Here is an 18,788-nt window from a genome sequence, read left to right as displayed (position 1 = left end):
TGGTCTGGATTGCTAATATTTTTCCCTGAATCTTTTTTTCTTTTGACTTTATTAATTATCTAATGTTAGAAAGTCTGGATTTGAGGCTCTCTGGGCTGCTTAAGAATGCCTTCCCTGGCCCAAAATTATACATATTTTTATCAGTTTTAAGTGTAGTGCCTCAGTTGTGTCCAACTCTTTGCGACCCCATGGACTGTAGCCCACCAGGCTCCTCTGTCCATGGAATTTTCTAGGCAAGAACACTGGAGTGGATTGCCATCTCCTTCTCCAAGGGATCTTCCTGACCGAGGGATCAAACCTGGGTCTCTCGCATTGCAGGCAGATTCTTTTTTGTTTTTTTCTTTTTATTAGTTGGAGGCCAATTACTCCACAGTATTGTAGTGGCTTTTGTCATACATTGACACGAATCAGCCATGGATATACATGTGTTCCCCATCCCGATCCCCCCTCCCACCTCCCTCTCCACCCGATCCCTCTGGGTCTTCCCAGTGCACCAGGTCTGAGCACTTGTCTCATGCATCCAACCTGGGCTGGTGATCTGTTTCACCCTAGATAATATACATGTTTCGATGCTGTTCTCTTGAAACATCCCACCCTCGCCTTCTCCCACAGAGTCCAAAAGTCTGTTCTATACATCTGTGTCTCTTTTTCTGTTTTGCATATAGGGTTATCATTACCATCTTTCTAAATTCCATATATATGTGTTAGTATACTGTCTTGGTCTTTATCTTTCTGGCTTACTTCACTCTGTATAATGGGCTCCAGTTTCATCCATCTCATTAGAACGAACTGACTCAAATGAATTCTTTTTAATGGCTGAGTAATATTCCATGGTGTATATGTACCACAGCTTCCTCATCCATTCGTCTGCTGATGGGCATCTAGGTTGCTTCCATGTCCTGGCTATTATAAACAGTGCTGCGATGAACATTGGGGTGCACGTGTCTCTTTCAGATCTGGTTTCCTCGGTGTGTACGCCCAGGAGTGGGATTGCTGGGTCATATGGCAGTTCTATTTCCAGTTTTTTAAGAAATCTCCACACTGTTAACAGTGAAATACAAAGGATCATGAGACTACTACCAGCAGCTCTATGCCAATAAAATGGACAACTTGGAAGAAATGCAGGCAGATTCTTTACCGTCTGAGCCACAAGGGGAGAGCTAGACAGTCGCTGCCGTCCGTCCTCGAGATTCATCTGGTGCCTGTTGAGACGTCAGTTCAACAAGACGCGGAACGTTGACCTTCCTTTTGACAGTCCTAGCTGAGAACTTCCCCAATTCACAAGTACAGCCAAAATACCAATACGCTTGAGGTTAATTTAATTGATTTTTTTTTCCTGGTTTCAAACTGTTGTCTGGGGTATTGATTATTTTCAAATGTCCTTAAACAGTCCTTATTGAATAAGCCATCCCATAAAATCTGGTCTAATTAAAGTCCTGCCCTTGAAACACAAGAATCTATTTGAATGCTTTTCCTAAGCTTTTGGGGAAGAGGACTTCCCCCACGGCCTTGGGCTTCTGTGCGTCTTCAGCTAAACCACCTCTGAGAGTAGCTGGGACTTTTCGGATGGCCTGCAGGGCAGCTTTGTGTGTGTGGAGGGGAAGGGTTGATGAGGGTGAGCTGCACAGATACTGGTAGACAAGACCACAGAAGCACAGACCTGGGGGAAAGTCAGTATTTCTAAAGCTCTGGCTTCATAGCACTTTACCCCATGAGTTTTAGCTGGTAATGTTTTGGAGTTGTAAACCTTTTCATGGAAATCAGCCCACTGCTGTTTCACACAGCAACCCAGGGAGAGTGATAACACTGTTCTTAATATTTTTATATAGGAAAATGGAAGCCCTGGGAGACAAAGCTAACACAGTGGGAAGGGCTGAGCTGGACGAAAATCTCTTTCTTGGTACTCTGAGTCTACTGGTCCTTCCCCATTTCTCTAAGGATGCTTACCTTCGACCTCCAAAAAGAACTGAGCCAGGTCAGTGGATTAAATAACACAGGATCCTGAGGCTCCTGGGATACATTCAGATAGGGCTGCTGCATAAAATATAGCATCCCTAGTTAAGTTCACATTTCAGATAAACAATGAATAATTTTTAGTATAAGAAAGCCCCAAATATTGCATGGGGCATACTTATCCTAAAGATATATATATTTGAAGTTAAAATTTAACTGGCTATTCTGTGTTTTTAGTTGCTAAATCTGATAAGTCTAATAGAGGAGAGACAGCTTCCTGATAGATACAACAAGATTTGTGATATTCTTGGTCTCGAGGAGGTATTAGCTGAGTTGCAGCAATGACTTCCTAACATAGAAACTAACGTAGAAATACATAAAGGTCACCTTGTAACACTGTAAATCTCATAGACAAGAAATATTTTTGCTCATTTTTCTTGGTATCAAACTAAAAAGTTAATCAGGCATTAAGTATCAAAGTCTTAGAAATTACAGAGGATGTGTGCAATTATTTATCTTTAAATGTGGTCTTTGCATCATTATCAACAATTCTGAATAAAAAAGGAAACACCCACCTTACTTCAAAATACAGTTTTGGTGAATAAGTTCAGTCAATGGAACACAAGGAAAGAAAATGGTATCCAAAATTATTAAGAGTGCTGATACAGATATTGACATGGAAGTGTGTTGAGGGTAGAATATTAAATGAAAAATACAAGCTGCTAAATTTTCATATTTTTGCAAAACAACTGTCTTGTCTATTAAAGTGTACCTTCCCCCTCATGTTTCAGCATCTCTGAAATTAGGATGCCTGTAGGATTTACTGCCGTTATCAGTGCTGTTGGGCAGCCAGCAGATGATGTAACTGTCATCGATGAGAACTCAGTGATTGCTGGGCATGGTGTCAGCTCACTGCGTTATCTGCACTGTTGGTACAACATATTTTGAGTTTGCCATTGAAAATGTCTTCCAAGATTACACTATGATTCAGCATTGAAACAAAGTTATTTTCTGCAGAAGCTTGAAAACAAAGTAGAGGGAACTAAATTAGATTTTAGTGAAACAAATTTTCTTTTTTGTCTTGGAGAAATAATCACAGTTCTATATTGTCTTGCAGAACAGCATGTCCCTTACAGAACCCGAGAGAAAGAGACTCACAAGTAGATGAAGGGATGTATTTTGTTTCTGAGAAATGTACAGAAGGATTGCTGATGACAAGCCAAGGAAAGCAACCTAAGACAACTTATTTCTGGGCCTGTGAACCAGGGACAGGGAGGGCGGAGGCAGAGCTAGGGTAGGGAGTCCAGCCGCCATCTGGGGACTCTGGCTGCCTTATCCATCCTGTTGGTTCTGGTCCAACCCAGGCTGGGCTCTCGGCAGCTAAAGCCAAAGGCACGGAGAGGTGGGGGAGGCGCCACATGGTGCTTGGAGCTCTCCTGCTTCCCTCCCCAGGGCCAAAGCAGCTATCTGAGCAAGAGGAGAAGGAATGGTCGTGGGCAAGAGGGGACAGACAGGGATAATGCCACCCCTTAATTTGCATTTTATCTGTTATCTGGAACTTGCCCTGGTCACTTGGGAGCCTCAGGCAGAGGGAATCCTTGGGGCTCAGACCAATGGCCAGATTCGCCCTCTGAGCTGGCCCCAAACCTCTGACCCAAGGGTCCTTCTTCCCCAGCAAAGCAAGGAAGGGGGTTCATAGCCACTGGAGTCTATGGTCCCAGATACAAAGAAAGCAGGAGCCATGAAGGGCTGGACCTGTGGTCCTCCAGGGTAAACCATCTCATGCCCCTACCAACAGCCAGGTGAATGTCTTTTCTCTCAATATTTTCTCTATCATATCTGCCTAACAACAGAAATAATAATGCTTATTGAGTGCTTACTACGTGCCAGCCACTGTCCTAAGTATTTTATAGACATCATCTCACTTAATCCTCGGGCTTCCCAGGGGGCTCAGTGGTAAAGAATCCTCCTGCCAATGCAGGAGATGCGGATTCAATCCCTGAGTCAGGAAGATCCTCTGGAGAAGGAAATGGCAACCCAGTCCAGTATCCTTGTCTAGAAAATTCCGTGGACGGAGGAGTCTGGCAGGTTACAGTCCGTGAGGTCGCAAAAGAGTCAGACACGACTCAGACACACGCGCATTTAATCCTCACCGTAGTCTGGGAAGGTAGGTGTTATTTTCTGAATTTTAGAGAATAGCAAATTTAGGTTCAAGTTCACCCAACAAGTGCAGGAACAGGATTCAAGCTTCAGGTTCTCTGGCTACAAATCCCCTGCTCTTAAGCACTACCCGCAGTACATCTCTCTGAATGAAGACCCCTGACCGGAGCTGTCCCCTCCTGACTAGTCCCACTACTGCTGTTTTACCCCTGCTCCTTGGAACTGCTTCCTCTCTCCGCTTCCCACCTGCACACCAAGCAACTAGCAGAGCCAGCCCACACTCTCTCACCATCTCCTGCACCCACAGTGGGCGCTCGGTCCTGGGCAACTCCCAGGATCCCTTGTGCCTCCAGCCCAGAACTCAGCTATGTGAGCCTCCCATAATCCTTGATGCCCCCCCACAATCCTCTGTGCCCCGTAGCCTGGATCTCAGCCTTGTGTGCCTCCTCCAATGCTTCTGTGCCTCCCATGATCCTTGGTGCCTCCCACAATCCTCTGTGCCCCCCATGATCCTTTATGCCTCCCATGATCCTCTGTGCCCCCCACAATGCCCTGTACCTCCAGCCTGGATCTCAGCCTTCTGTGCCTCCCCCGATCCCCCTGTGCCTCCCATGATCCTCTGTGCCTCCCATGATCCTCTGTGCCCCCCACAATCCCCTGTGCCTCACAGCCTGGCTCTCAGCCTTGTGTGCCTCCCCCAATCCCTCTGTGCCCCAAATTAGCAGATACTGTTTCCTAAATACCACCTTGGGCCTGCTGTTTCCCTGTGGCTGGCTGAATTAAAGACGGCCTTCTCAGCTTGGCCGCTGAGGTAGGCTGGGACCTCTGTATTCACAGGACCTCTGTATTCATAGGACCTCTGTATTCTGGCCCAAGCCCAGGTCCAGCTTTCTGAAGTCCCCCTCCCACAGGAGGCTGGCTGGGACCAGGTCTGACACTCCTGCTCTGACAGAGTCCTATGTCTACAGTCCACCGTGCGGACATGCACGTGATCGCAACAGAGGTAGTCATTCTAAAGCCGTGTCTCTTCAGTGCCATCATGAGCTCCTTGAGGCCTCGCTCTTCACGTGACACAAGCAGTGGGCAATGGTCACTCTCTGTGCTCGAGTCCACTGCCAGGCCAGGATGGGGGCGCTGCAGAAGCACTCCTGCACTGGATGTGGGTGCTAACCACAGTCACCCCCAGGCTGACACTTGGACCGCAGGAGGTGCTAAGGGAGAGCAGGCTGGGACTACGGCAGGAGAGGCACAAGGGGACGGCCTGACATGCCTCGGGGCTGCAGCTCTGACCACAAGGCCACTGACCAAAGAACTGGTCTGGCATCTGACTCAGCGGATTCTGAAGTCAGTGGCTCCAGAATAGAAAATAAACTAAGTACCAATTCCATTCTTTGCCCGACTCGAAAAGAAGAGGGAAATGAAAGTAGCTGCAGCCAGGACAGAAAGTAAATGAACTAACTTGACTTTTTAAAACTTCTTTCCATTGAACATTGTTTTATTTATTTATTTTAGTTTTTGTTTATTTTTTAAGTTTTGGGTTTTTTTTTTTTTTTTTTTGGCCACGCCATGAGGCATGTGGGATCTTGGTTCCCTGACCAGGGATCAAACCCGTGCCCCTTGCGTTGGAAGCGTGGAGGCTTAACCACTGGACCACCAGGGAAGTCCCTGAACGTCCTTTTAATTCAGAGTAATTCTTGGGTTGATTCTACTGAGACCTAAGTGCGCCAGGAAGTGGGGGTAGAAAAGGAAATAAGAGTGGAGAAAGTTTTGTTGAGAGGTGCTGGTGGAGAGAACTCAGGGGAGACCCGGGTTGGAGGTCAATGTCTGTGAATACCTCCTATGCAACAGGGAAAGACCATGGGGCAGGGAGCAAGGAGAGAAGGGGAAGTGATGACCTACACAAAATGGAGAACTCTCCAGCAGAGTGGGGTCTAGGAGACACGCTCAAGGAGGGCACAAAAGAGGGAACCACACCCAGAACCTGCACCCTAACTTCTCAGCCCAAGACAGGATCTAAAATGAAATGGAAAGAGAAGGAGCATTGTTACAACGATTCTGTAAGTAGCTCTGAATTTCCTGCCAAGTTTCTATTTCAAGGATTCCACACCAGGATGTGTGTTGTAAACTAGTCCATACAGGCCTTGGCCTTCAAGGAAATTACAGCAGAGATCACCAAACTGGGGTGCATTTGAAATTTTCCGGAGTGTGTGGTTAAGACTGGGCCGCCAATCACAACGTGTGTTTTGCACACCACCAAGCAATTCTCGGTCACCAGCTGGGTGTGCTAACCAGTTCTAACCCTATCGACCTGGAGACAGCATCAGATCCCACAGATTAAGGGCTCAGTCCCACAAGACGCACCCTCCGCCTCACTTTACACCCCAGTTGCAAGTCCAAATTGTCATCTGTGCTTCTGAGCAATCAGAGGTTCACAGAAGCCACTCCTTGGGTGGCATTAATTTACTAGATCGGTTCATGGAACTCAGAAACATTTTACTTACTAGATACCTGTTTCTTATTAAAAAAAAAAAAAAAGATATAGCTCAGGAACAGTCTGACAGGAGGAAGCTATCTACAGGGCAAGGTGTGGGAAAAGGGCATAGAGCATCCATGTCTTCTTCCACCCAGCCACTCTACCCAAACCTGTAACATGTGCACAGCCCAGATACTCTTGGAACCCCATCCTTTGGAATTTTAATGCAAGCTTCATTACATAGCATGACTGGTTAAATCATTGGCTATTGACTATTGATTTGACTTCTTACCCTTCTCACCAGAGGTCCAGGGGTGACACTCAAAGTTCCTCTCTCTAGTCCTGTGGTTGGGGCCTCTGGCAACCAGCCCTCCTCTTTTGGTTACCTAGCTTCCAAAAGTCACTTCCCTTCATGTAACAAAAGGCATCCTTAGAGCTCCTACCACTTAGGAAATTTCAAGAGTTGTAGAAGCTCTGTGCCAGACTTGGAGATGAAGACCAAACATGTATTTATTATTACACATATCACAATCATATCACAATAGTCATTCATTCTGCTCCTTTCATCCTTAGACATCTAGATGACTTTGGGATTATACTTAGGAGCTTCATGGTATTCATGGGGAGGTGGGATGGAGGGGAGATGATTCTGTGATGCCCACCCAAGTCCTGGTAGAGAGCTACCTAGGATAGACCACGAACAAATGAATGAATGCATCAACTAAATCTTGTCTTCATGTGGCATTTCATGAGATGACTTTGCTTCTTCCATATGACGTCTCTGGTGATGGGAGAAGATCGTGCCGTCAGAGTTTCTTGAAAGTCACTAAGGGCAGGAGGAAGAGCTGGACTGGCCCCTCTAGCCTGAGCATCTGTGTCTGCGACTCAGCGCTTGGCCTGGGCGTTGGGCTCCTTGCAGGAAGGAGTCACAAGCATTACTCCCTTCAAGAAAGGGGGCCCATTGTGAAGTAATTAGCCTCCAACTAATAAAAATAAATGAAAAAAAAAAAAAAAAAAAGAAAGGAGGCCCAGAGCTTTGTGGCTGCCGAGATCCATTCTCAGGGAACCCCGCGGAGCCCCAGCAGGGGCTCGCTCTGTCCTTCCACATTCTTGTGTTCACCAGAGTAGAAACGCTCAAGGTGACAGGCTAGTGGGTTGTAAGACACAATGGAGCACCTGGACAGAGGTCATGGACTGGGGCACAAACAGTGTGACGCACAAGAGTTTGTCCCCAGTGCCCAGAATTTTGAGTTACGCTTGGAAAAACAAAGTCACGGGTATTGAAACTCAGCCTCCCTAGGTAGGGAAGCTGAAGAGAATAGCAGAGTTGCCTCCAAAAAAATTGAGCTTCAGGTCCCTGCCTTGACCTGTGTTAGCTATTTTTCTGTTGATTCTTGTTTCAATTTTAAAATCCAGAAATAGCTCAAAGAGGCTCTAAGGATTTAATAATAACAACACTTAACAGGGCTTACTTATTTACCCTGTGCCAGGCACTGTTCTAAGCACTTTATGTATATTAATTCACTAAATCCTCACAATGACCTTATGAAACAGGTACTATTATTCAGACAAATTCATCAATGAGTACAGTGAAGCGCAGAGAGGTTCAGTACCTCTCTGAAGACCACACAGCTGGAAAGTGGGATGGCTGGAGTCTAAACCCAGGCAGTTTAACCTCAGGGTCGATAACTAGGCTATGTAAGAACATGAGCAAACGAAGAGGCAGAGAGGAAAAGGTACTCAAATGACTATATTTCACTGTTTTTGAAAGATACAGTTTTCCCCCACACTTTACCATCTTGAAAATCTTATGTGTTCATACCTGAAAAATTGCTAGATTCATTTACTTAGGAAATGACCTTGAGGTGGAACTAATTTCTGAATAATTCTTCCAATTCCAATTTGTCTCATCGTTACTGTAATAAACGTAGTTAAAACGAAGCATTTATTGTCCGCCTACTGTGGATTGTGGCTAGCCAAGCCCACACTGGAGCTCTAAATACCAGATGAGCATCAGGCCACACGACGTCCTCTTCTAACCCCCCCCCACCCCCCTCACACACACTGGCTGCACGGGGTCTCCTTCCCATTTTGAGACACAGTTGAGCATGTAGGTCCCTCTGCCTGGAAATTCTCTTCCTCATGGCTCACTCTTTATTTCTGTCTGTTCTCTGTTCAAATGGTGGGGCCCTGACCATCGCTCTTTCAACTTGGGTCCTTCCTCAAACTCACTATCCGCTTCTGTCTTCATTTTGTTTATGGCTCACCTCCTTTTGGATGTAAACTCCATGGGAGAGGGCATTTCAGTCGGATTTTCTTGGTTGGTTGAGTAGGTTTTGCTTCTGCATACCAAGTATCTAGAATAACGCCATGGACATTGTGGCTTTCTACCAATATTTCTTGAGTGAATGAATGGGTGAGGACTCATTGAAGATTCTTGTTCGATGTTGAAGGAAGATTTACTCTGAGAGTATCTGCTTATCTTCAGAGCAGGCAGGCCATGAGGACAGAGGGGAAGCCAGGCAGAAGGTTAAAGGGCCTGCATTCTACACCTTGTCTCATTAGAAGCCCCGGGGAGTGGCCAACCTTCAGAAAAACTAGGATGAAAACAGAACATTTTGACAGAGTGCTAGACAGCATCTAGATTAATTTTGTGATTTTAAAAAAGTGAGGAAAGAAGAACCGGATGAATGCAAGGCATCAAATCTTGCCTGGATCATAGCTTTTAAAAAGAAAGGAACTCTAAAGGAGATTTTGGAGATAATTGGGAAAATTTGAAAATGAGCTAAACATTAGATGCTATGGGAAATCCCATGGACTGAGAAACCTGGCAGGCTATAGTCCACAGGGCCGCAAAGTGTCAGACACGACTGAGCAACTAAACGACAATTACTGTTAATGTAGCTCTGATCATGCTACTCAGGTTAAACAGAAAACTCCTATTCCCCAGGGACATGTGCTGAAATGTTTAGCTCAGAAGTAGCATAATAAGTTCTGCAACTAGCTTGTAACTGCACTCTGGGAGTACCTACTGCTCACTCAAATGATGACCATCCTCTTTGCCCCCCCAGGAGTCAGGTCCCTGCCCCCACCATGCCGAATGGTGTTCTGAGCCCACTTCCACCGTAAGAGCAGGACCTTTAGTGGGAGAAGGTGGCCGGTGTGGGACTACGATGATGAAACCAGGACTCACTGTCAACATTCTGTGTTTTCACCTGGGTCCTGGATTAGGACATTGGCTTGAAAGTAGCTTTGATTCTCTTTCCCTCACATGGTAAATTCAACTCCCTGGGCCTCTTTTTCTTTACTAGCCCAATAAACAAAACAGTGCGTCAATACAGTTCAAGACCTTGGTAATTTCTCTGTATCCATCTTTGTTTTGCTTCTCTTCATTCATCAAGATGAATTCACCTCCTAGGTCGCCTAAGCTTTCAGAGCCAATGACAAGCTAGTATCCTCAGCTCTGCTACAGGGAAGAAACTCAAGGCTCAGAAATATAAAGTGTGTTTTTCAAGGGCAAAAATTTGAATGGTAAAGAATCTCAAATGAGACCCAGGATTTCCAGTTCCCAAACTTCAGCCTTCTTCATGGCAAGAGTTTAGCATTCTTCATTGGAACTGATTACTTTTTTTTTCCATTTCAAATAGCCTGAAGGCTCAGGCAGGAAGAGAAAACCAGTCTCTCACCCACAGGGGGCGGGGCCTGCTTCCAGCTGCATGGGTGGAAAGTTACCTGATTTTGTTTTTCTGTTTTGCAGCCCATATCTGAGTACAAATATTAGGGATTTCAGACATGCCACACTGAACTTCAACCTTGCAGGATTCAAATCTAATCTTAAAAGAATGTATCCCCTTTAATTTAAAAAAGAAAAAAAGTCATTTTAAAGCAGCCGAGGCAGAGATTCTGTGATTTGTAGGAAGAAGTTTGTTTTAGGATTATAAATAGGGCAACGTGTACCCTTTCTCTGAAATTCAAAATCCTTGCAAGTACCATGGCTGGGAATTTAAAGGAAGTCATCTGAAAGTTGAATGTTTGTCTTCATTTTGGTTTTCCAAATGAAAGGGAAACTGTCAGCTTTTTGCTGACAGTTTTTTTGCGTCAACTTCCAGAGACCGAGAGAAGCGGTGAAAGTGACCGGGATGTCCCTGCGGCGAAGCCTGGGAGCCGGGGGCACCTCTCCTGCTGTTTGAAAGAGTATCTATGCGGGAGACTGAGATTCCGTCTCACTGAAAAGGTGAAAAGTCAACAGCAATTTTGAAAAAAAGAAATACGGTTCCTGAAACCAGGAGAAGCAGCTTTTGAAAGTACAATGCAAGTTACCACAGGAGGGTCGGTGAGGCCTCACGGTGAGGCCAGAGCCGGTGAGCAAAGCCGGAGCCTGGGCGACCCCACAGGGCCTGCTCCAGTTCATTTCCCATTTCAGGATGAAGCTGGGGCTTCTGCCATGTGAACGTGCCCTTCTCCACGGGGCCCTAGCCCACACGGGACGCCCGCCTCCACGGGCCACTGGTCTCTCCTAGGAGCGAGCGCTCAGCTTGACCTCAAGTGGTTGGAGGGAAGGGACCCGAAAAGAGAGGCCACCTCCGGGCTCATTTCTTGCAGTCAGTTCTCAGAAAAGAAAAACAGCCAGAGCGCACTTTGCTTGCCCTCCCACTTTTACCTGAGATGTAACAGGATAACCAAACGGAGGTGTAAGCAAAATGGCAACATACCGGCTAGTGAAGGCTGCCTCCTCTCCTCAGAGGTTCATGAGCTTTGACCAGAATGAGCAGACCTCACTTCAGATGGCATTTATCACTAGAGAGAGTGACAAACAGCTTGCTCTCACAGGGTAGGAAGGCAAAACAACAAAGGGGCCTGAGGAGGCCAAGAAATGATCCGAGACACTAACAAGTACCAGCTGCGGACCCCCTGCATTGGGGCGGGGGAGGGGAGGCAGCCCTGTGGATGTTATTACTTTTGCATGTCTCTTTTTATCTATCTTTTTAAAAAAAATTACAGAATCTAAACTCCATTTGTCTTGCTCACTGTTGTGATACCAGAGCTGAGCGTATATAAGGAGGTGCTTAATAATTGTTGGCGAGAATAAGTAGACTGTAACTATGTCAGAACCGATTGGTTCAAGAGAGTCAGACTGGCTTCCAAATGTTAGTCAAGAGTTGGAAGTAGGATGAGCCAAGGGTATGCTTAATAGGCTCCTAGGATCAGCTGACTTTTCTAGAGCTAGAATTCTGAGGAGGTGACAAGGTAATAGACTGCAGTCTTCCTGAGAAGAAGGAGTTAAACAGGTTGAAGCCTGCGTGTCTGAGGGGAATGTGTTCGGCAGGGGTGAGGGCCGTCCAGCCCGGCTTAGCAAGCTTGACCAAAGGTGACGATGACTAAGGGCTAAGGTTGTGCCCTCCCTCCCTCCCTCCAAATCGATCCTTTAATGTGACTTATCAGAGAAAGAAACTTGTTTACTTTAAACCCCTGGATCCCATAAAGGGAGCAGGGAAAGGCTTAAAACCCACAGACGCTCAGGGCTGGCGCCCACAGCCGCCCCACACAGCCAGCAGAAGGCACATCCCACTGGCAGAGAAGGGGCCCAGGGCAGAGACACACCTGCGCAGACTGGAAGGTAAGTGCCTCCCCACACACTTGCCAGCATCTTCCAACGCCCCTGTGTGATTCAGGCTGTTCCTTTGTTGGGGGGTGGGCAGCGCTAACTTTGAGAAGTGGGGGTGAGGTGCGACCCAGGTGTTTAAAAAGACCCCATGAGCAATGTGTCATGTTCCACACACCACATTTTAATTCATCTGCCATGATTATTCTGTGTCTTCAGAAAGCCTAAGAAAACCAGAGACTTTCCTAAAGATGCTTTTCCCCACCCAGTGGAGGGAAAGAAGATACTTCCCAGGCGGTGCTAGTGGTAAAGAACCCGCCTGCCAGTGCAGGAGATGTGAGAGACGTGGGTTCGATCCCAGGGGTTGGGAAGATGCCCTGGAGGAGGGCATGGCAGCCCACTCCAGTATTCCTGCCTGGAGAATCCATGGACAGAGGAGTCTGGCAGTCTACTGTTTATGGGGTCACAAAGAGTTGGACACGACTGAAGTGACTTTGCACACACACACGGAGGGGTTGTGGACTTTTATTTCTGGCCTCGAAGTGACTACATATGAAGCCATTTCCTGTTTTATGATGGTCTGATTTAGCAATAACGTAAAGGCCTTTGAACGAGATTCTACCAATAGGATACTAGTGTTAGGACGTTGATTTGACTAGAAACCCTCCCCTTTCCCTTCTTTCAGAGCAAGCATGACCGCAAGGCTCCCTATATTTTGTTCTTCTACTTCTAAAACTCCAACACTGGAATTCTCCCTCTGTCCAACTAGGATTGTTCCCTGGACAGCACTGGAATTAGCTGGGCACCTGCATAGAAATGACACTGGTTCCTAGGAATCCCCAGGCCTCAGCAGTTCTCTTTAAAAAGTCTACTGAGGGACTTCCCCAGTGGCCCAGTGGCTAAGACTCCAAGCTCCCAGTACAGGGCACTAGGGTTCGATCCCTGGTCAGGGAACTAGATCCCACATGCTGCGACTGAGACCCAGTGCAGCCAAACAATATTAAAAAAAAAAGTCTACTGAGACCCCCAACTTGGTTGAGAATTTGCCCGATGATTCTCTCTCCACCTCTGGTTGGTGATAGCGGGCATAATAGATGCGTGCATAAGCTTTCCAGATTCCCCTGATTTCAGGCAGGAGAGGGCAGGAGGAGAAGGGGGAGACAGAGGATGAGATGGTTGGTTGGCATCACCGACCCAATGAACTTGAGTTTCAGCAAACTCTGGGAGATGGTAAAGGACAAGGAAGCCTGGCGTGCTGCAGTCCATGGGGTCGCAAAGAGTCGGATGCAACTGAACAACAACTGAACAAAAGGTGGATTTCAGTGAAAAAAGAAATACTTCCTTGCCCTCTATTGAAAACAGCATTCTATTTTAAAATTTCCATGTGCTTTCAGAATGACAAGACTCACGCATATGCTATTGACTTCTTTTGTCTTCTAGACTATAATAGCCTACAAGACTCAAATTGATGTGTTTAACACATCTATTTGAAATGACAGGAAATGCGAATGTGGAATTTTAAAAAGCACATCTCCTCGTTTCACTTGCTTTTTAAGAATCTTTTTTAGGTGCTGAAGGGGTAGGGCTTGCAACAAAGTGATGCTGCATGGTCCCCAAAGAACTCTTTTCTCAGCCCTCTGGAGTTGGCCCTAGAATGTTCTCAGAACCTGGGAAACAACACGTGAAAGCAGGCCAGGCTGCTCGTGCCCAGATCTGACCCGAGGAAGCACAGAGCGCTTTGTGATATGCTGGGTACTTGTAAATCCAAGACATCTTTTAGGGAGCTGTGATGCACACAGAATACTTAACAGACTGGTGAATTCACTAGAGGATCAAGCTTTGTGAAGGCCTCCTTCTCAATGAACTCTCTGCTTCCTGCCGGTTCCCCACTTAGGAAAAGAAACCCTTAATCCAGTCTCTCCCGATTTTCATACCCGCAAGCTTAACAGGAAAATGGCAATCTGAATTGACCACGGCAACTAGAAACATCTAGAGAATCTGCCTGGGCTGGGAAGGTGAGGGAGGGGAGCCCAGGACATGGCTCAGAAATTTCATTTTAATGAACAGCCGTTTAGTAAGGCCTGGGACTCAGCTTCTCTCAGGAAATCTCAGGAAGTAAGGCTCAAGGAGAGATGGTGGGAGATTTATGGAGCTGAGATCAGAGGAGAGAAATTTAACAAGATCCCCCAAGGCCTTTACTAGCTGTGAAAAAACTGCTGGCATGTGGAGGCATCACCCTGAATTAATTTCCAACCCCTTTGCCTTTAAGGATTCATTTTTTTCACAGGAAATAGCAGGTGTAAGTATTTCCCCACCAGCTTATAAACTACTTTCAGTTTTTCATTAACTGGTGCTATTTAAGTTCAGGGGTTAAATTTGAAACTATGAAAGTTTTTTTTAAACCTGAAGAATGAGAAGTGACTATGTAAATTTTAAAAACTATATCCAAGTAGATCCCGGCATTAACCACTTGCAATTTTTTTTTATTGGCGACATATGATTGGATGGCATTTGAAAAGAATGAGACCATTTGACTGCTTTGCAGGTGGACAGAATTCAACCACTCCTGCAGAAGCCAAAGGAGTAATAAAAGGTGATGGCCGTTATAATTTAAAATTGTTCACAAGGCCAAGAACATAATAGGCACTCAATAAATGTGTTTGATTGATGCCATAATACCATAAAATAATTGTACTGTATAATAAAGCAGTTTGCTAATAATTTGCTAGGAAACTTGCCTGTGCAAGCAAGTCAGCACTAACTTTCCACGCTTGTTGGCAAGCGGGGTAGGAATAGGGTGAATTCCAACCTCCCAATTTTCAGGAGAGTGATCTGCAAGAAGGAATTTTTATTAGGGAATCTACACCCCCCCAAAAAAGGTTCTTAAAGATGTTTTCATTCTAATGATTTTTCTCATTACAAAAGCATTACATTCATTGTAGAATTAATAAATGCAGAGACCCAAAAGGAGAAACAAAACCACACTAATCCCACCACTCAGACATAGCCAGGGTGAAGAGTGGGTGTGTCTGCCCCAGGCATATATACCAGTTTTCACAGAAAGGGCATTTGAAATTGTTTTACAAACGACTTCTTCACTGAATCTCTTTCCAAGTCCTCAACCATTTTTCTGTAACATCACCTTCAGTGACTAGGAGGTATTATAAATATGTCATACTTCTCTTATAATTGGACAGTTGCTTGCAGCTTTTACTGTTATAGACAGTGCCCCTGTGGACAACCTGATAGGTAAACCTTTCTACAAATGGGTAGAGAAGAAAATCTTTTCTACAGATATGAGGACTTTTTCCTGGCCATGAATTTCCTGGACCAAAGAAATTGAGGTTTATTTAGAGGAGGCGTACCATTAACACATTCTCTGCCTCCTCTCTTTTCCCTGTTTACGCTTCTACCTTCTGTCTTTTGCAGGTTCATGAAGGACTGAAGCACACGGGGCTCCCCTGGAGACGTGGAGTGAGGTCAGACACTTGCTGAGAGGCTCTGAGGAGTGAAATGACCTCTGGAGTCTGTCTGGTAGGACACCCTCGGGTGTCCTACCAGGACCTTTGCCACTAGTGACTGAGTCTTTCCAACAGAGCTAAGATTTCTGCAGCCTCTCAGCATGATCGGTACGTCCCTGGAGTGACTGGGAAGAGGGGTTTCTGTTCTATGTCCCTCAGGCAAAGACAAAGCAGATGAACCCGGCTTAGTCATCAGGAGAGGGGAGAAACCAGAGATGGTTAATCACACGAGCAGCCGCACCCAGCGAGCCGGGGGTTTGCGGCAGCAGTCGGGGTGAGCTGAACTCTAGAGCCGTCTGCAGTGGGGGCCCTGGGAGCAGTGCCCGGGGAAGACAGCAGACCTCACATGGGCCGGGGGGGACTCTGCTGACGCTCTGCACCCTGCAAAGGTGATCCGGGGTCTCAGACAGGAACCAAAGGAGGTCAGTCCTTAATGGAAAGAGAGCACATCAACACAGTAAAAAAGAAAAGAAAAAAAAATACGGTGATGTTGTACACCCAAAACGAATGTGTTCTGCATCTCCATAAAACTGGAAAGGAAAAAAAGAGGCAGAGATCAACATTCTGACCCCGTAGAAGCTGAGTGGCTTTCATGGTATGCTCACAACCACACGGCCCAGGCTGAAGAGGGCTGTTTCAAGGCCTGCCTCTGAATAAGGGGCATTTTTACTGGAAAAAAAAAAAAATACAGAAGGGTTCATTTCCCAGTTACTAAGAATGGGTTGATTTTATGCCCAAAGCAAGGCTCTGGTTAACAACTCAGTTATCCTGGGGGAAAGAGTAAACTGGCCTCCATCCTTTTCCATTCCCAGCATTTGGGGGAAAAGAAAGGATTAGATAAAATGATTTCTTCTCATGCACCATTGTGGGCAGGAGTTCATATATTAGTCAGAAACCATTTTTAACAGGAAATCAAGTGAACCAGGAGGGGTTTATTCACAGGAGGCTCCCTTTAGCTAGAAAAGGAGAATTATTAACAACAATGGAATAGTTCTCTCTTTCCATGTTCCTGCTCTCCGCCCCCCCCCCACCCCACCTCATCTCCCACTCGCTACTGCGACGGGAAACCACTGCAGTGAGTGAGATTCGACATCTGAGCCCCTGTGAACGCCTCTGTATCCAACAGCCGTGCTGAGGGTGGATCACAGCTTGTCTAAACTCTAGGTCCCCATGCAACATAACTGCAAGTCTGACCCCAGTTACTGATGATGGATTGGGGTGGATGGTGGGGAAGAAAGTCAGGGAGGCTCCATTACTCCGGTTGTGTTATTACTGTTTATGATGTTGTCTTCCACTAAGCATTTGTTTCCTAAGACCAGTTCCCACCAGGGATTCCTTTTCTCTCTTCACCCTTTCAGAAAATTGATGCACACAGATTTCCCATCCATTTCCACAGGAAGTCTTCCTTCCCCGTTGCGGGTGGTCACAGATCACAGGCAACAGATCCCTTTATTAGCGTGTCTGTTCCAGAACACACAAGCCCAACGCCCTTATTTCTCCCATCACTCAAGATGCTCCCGACCTGTTACCCCTCTTTCTTCTTTGTTCAGGTCTCTCCGTGAAACTGACGAGATTTCCTGATGATGCTCCCTGACTCTGGCGGAAAGTGCAGGTGAAATGAACACTTCCACGGCTACCGATTTCCCTTAGCAGAGCTGTGGAGTGTGACAATGGTGTTTGTGTCCAAGCTATCAAACGCCATTATCACACTAAATAGCTACTGCTAGGCAATCCTTCCGCTGCCTGCAGGCGTTGACATCTGCTTGGTACGGGCAGGAAAGTTCATCTCATAGCGGTGCTCCCAGTCCCGTCTCATTGCTGAGGAAATTCTGGTCCTTTTGTGCTCATAACTAAGATGTCATCTGAGTGTTGCCTCTTCTCATGCTGTTGTTCTAAATAATTTAATTGATTTTGAGTCTTTGTGTTTTCCCAAGTCAATAAAATGATTGCAGCATCCCCCAGAGCACCCAAAGCACAAGGTTAGTCTCGTGGTAGTTGTTCAACCCATGCTTACTGAGTTGAAATGGAGAGGAAGATGGTAGATGTGGAAAACAAACGGGTTTAAATCTAGGGTTTGTAAACCACACGCTTATAGGTAAAAAATTAAGGTATGTGGATCTTCTACTTGTCATCATGAAGACAACTTTCTAATAAACTTGTACATGGCCTAAATGACCTTTCAGAAATTCTAGAATGTGTTTGATTCCTACTGATTTTGATCAGTCACCAGGCTGACAACTGAATTTGTATGCTAGGTCCTTCTTCCTTATGTTTCAATGAGTTTCCATCAGGAAGTTACATGAACCACATATGGGCTGTCATAGCTAATCTGAGTATTTTGAACCCCGTGTAGCACCTGGGACACTTGGACCAACTGGGTGGTCTGGTTTGAAACAGATTCTTTCTCTGAGAAGCGTTTAAAGTAAGAAGCAGGTTCTGTCTATGCTGGGCTAAAGCTTCTCTCCTGTGACTTGGCTAAATGAACACATATATGCTTAATCAGGGGCTTCCCTGGTGACGCAGTGGTAAAGAATCCGCCTGCAATGTAGGAGAGGTGGGTTTGATCCCTGAGTCGGGAAGATGCCCTGGAGAAGGAAATGGCAACCCGCTTCAGTGCCAGGCAGGCCCTGGGAAATCCCAGGGATAGAGGAGCCTGGTGGGCTACAGTCCATGGGGTCGCAAGAGTCAGACACGACTTAGCAACTAAGCCACCACCGCCAGGTTTAATCAAGTTGAAAGGGGTTGGAGCGACCAGAGGCCAGTTCTCTGATTTATTTATTTTCTTACCCCTCATTTATCAAGTAAGCATGTATTGAGTGGCAACCTTGGGCCAGGCACTGCCCTGGGCACTGGGGAGGCTTTTAAATCAACGGGTGTTCACTGGCTCACAATCTGAGACTATTCTAATTGTTCCAGTTATGTTTTTGGGGGGAATCAAATGAACAAAACTTTGCAAAAGATTTCCAAGTTCCTTGCTGGAAAGGGCCACGCGAGGGCAGCCCACAGGCCTCTGTACACAGCACAGGTCCTCAAGGACCGTCCGTCCGGAGGAGAGGAGGGTCCTTTCCTGTCTGACCGC

General features: G+C 46.2%; 2 long non-coding RNA genes across 4 annotated transcripts; one reads left to right on the top strand and one right to left on the bottom strand.

Annotated features, from left to right (window-relative positions):
• Window positions 1-493: 493 nt before the first annotated feature.
• Window positions 494-11,944, bottom strand: LOC110150265 (uncharacterized). 2 transcript variants are annotated; one of them, XR_011482648.1, is made up of 3 exons: window positions 11,299-11,937; window positions 1,948-2,034; window positions 494-1,268 (listed from the first exon to the last, which is right to left on the bottom strand). It is a non-coding gene; the product is annotated as an uncharacterized lncRNA (long non-coding RNA). The 2 variants fall into 2 exon arrangements; XR_011482649.1 differs by having other exon boundaries at window positions 757-1,041; window positions 1,139-2,034; window positions 11,299-11,944.
• A 98-nt stretch (window positions 11,945-12,042) lies between these two features.
• Window positions 12,043-17,895, top strand: LOC110150034 (uncharacterized). 2 transcript variants are annotated; one of them, XR_011482645.1, is made up of 4 exons: window positions 12,043-12,203; window positions 13,403-13,500; window positions 15,618-15,817; window positions 17,260-17,895. It is a non-coding gene; the product is annotated as an uncharacterized lncRNA (long non-coding RNA). The 2 variants fall into 2 exon arrangements; XR_002317625.2 differs by lacking the exon at window positions 13,403-13,500 and having other exon boundaries at window positions 12,055-12,203.
• Window positions 17,896-18,788: the final 893 nt, after the last annotated feature.

This window comes from Odocoileus virginianus, chromosome 22 (genome assembly GCF_023699985.2).
Source record: "Odocoileus virginianus isolate 20LAN1187 ecotype Illinois chromosome 22, Ovbor_1.2, whole genome shotgun sequence".
NCBI classification, from domain to species: Eukaryota; Metazoa; Chordata; class Mammalia; order Artiodactyla; family Cervidae; genus Odocoileus; species Odocoileus virginianus.
The sequence above is the reverse complement of the archived record's forward strand: the minus strand, read 5'-3'. Positions and strand labels throughout refer to the sequence as shown.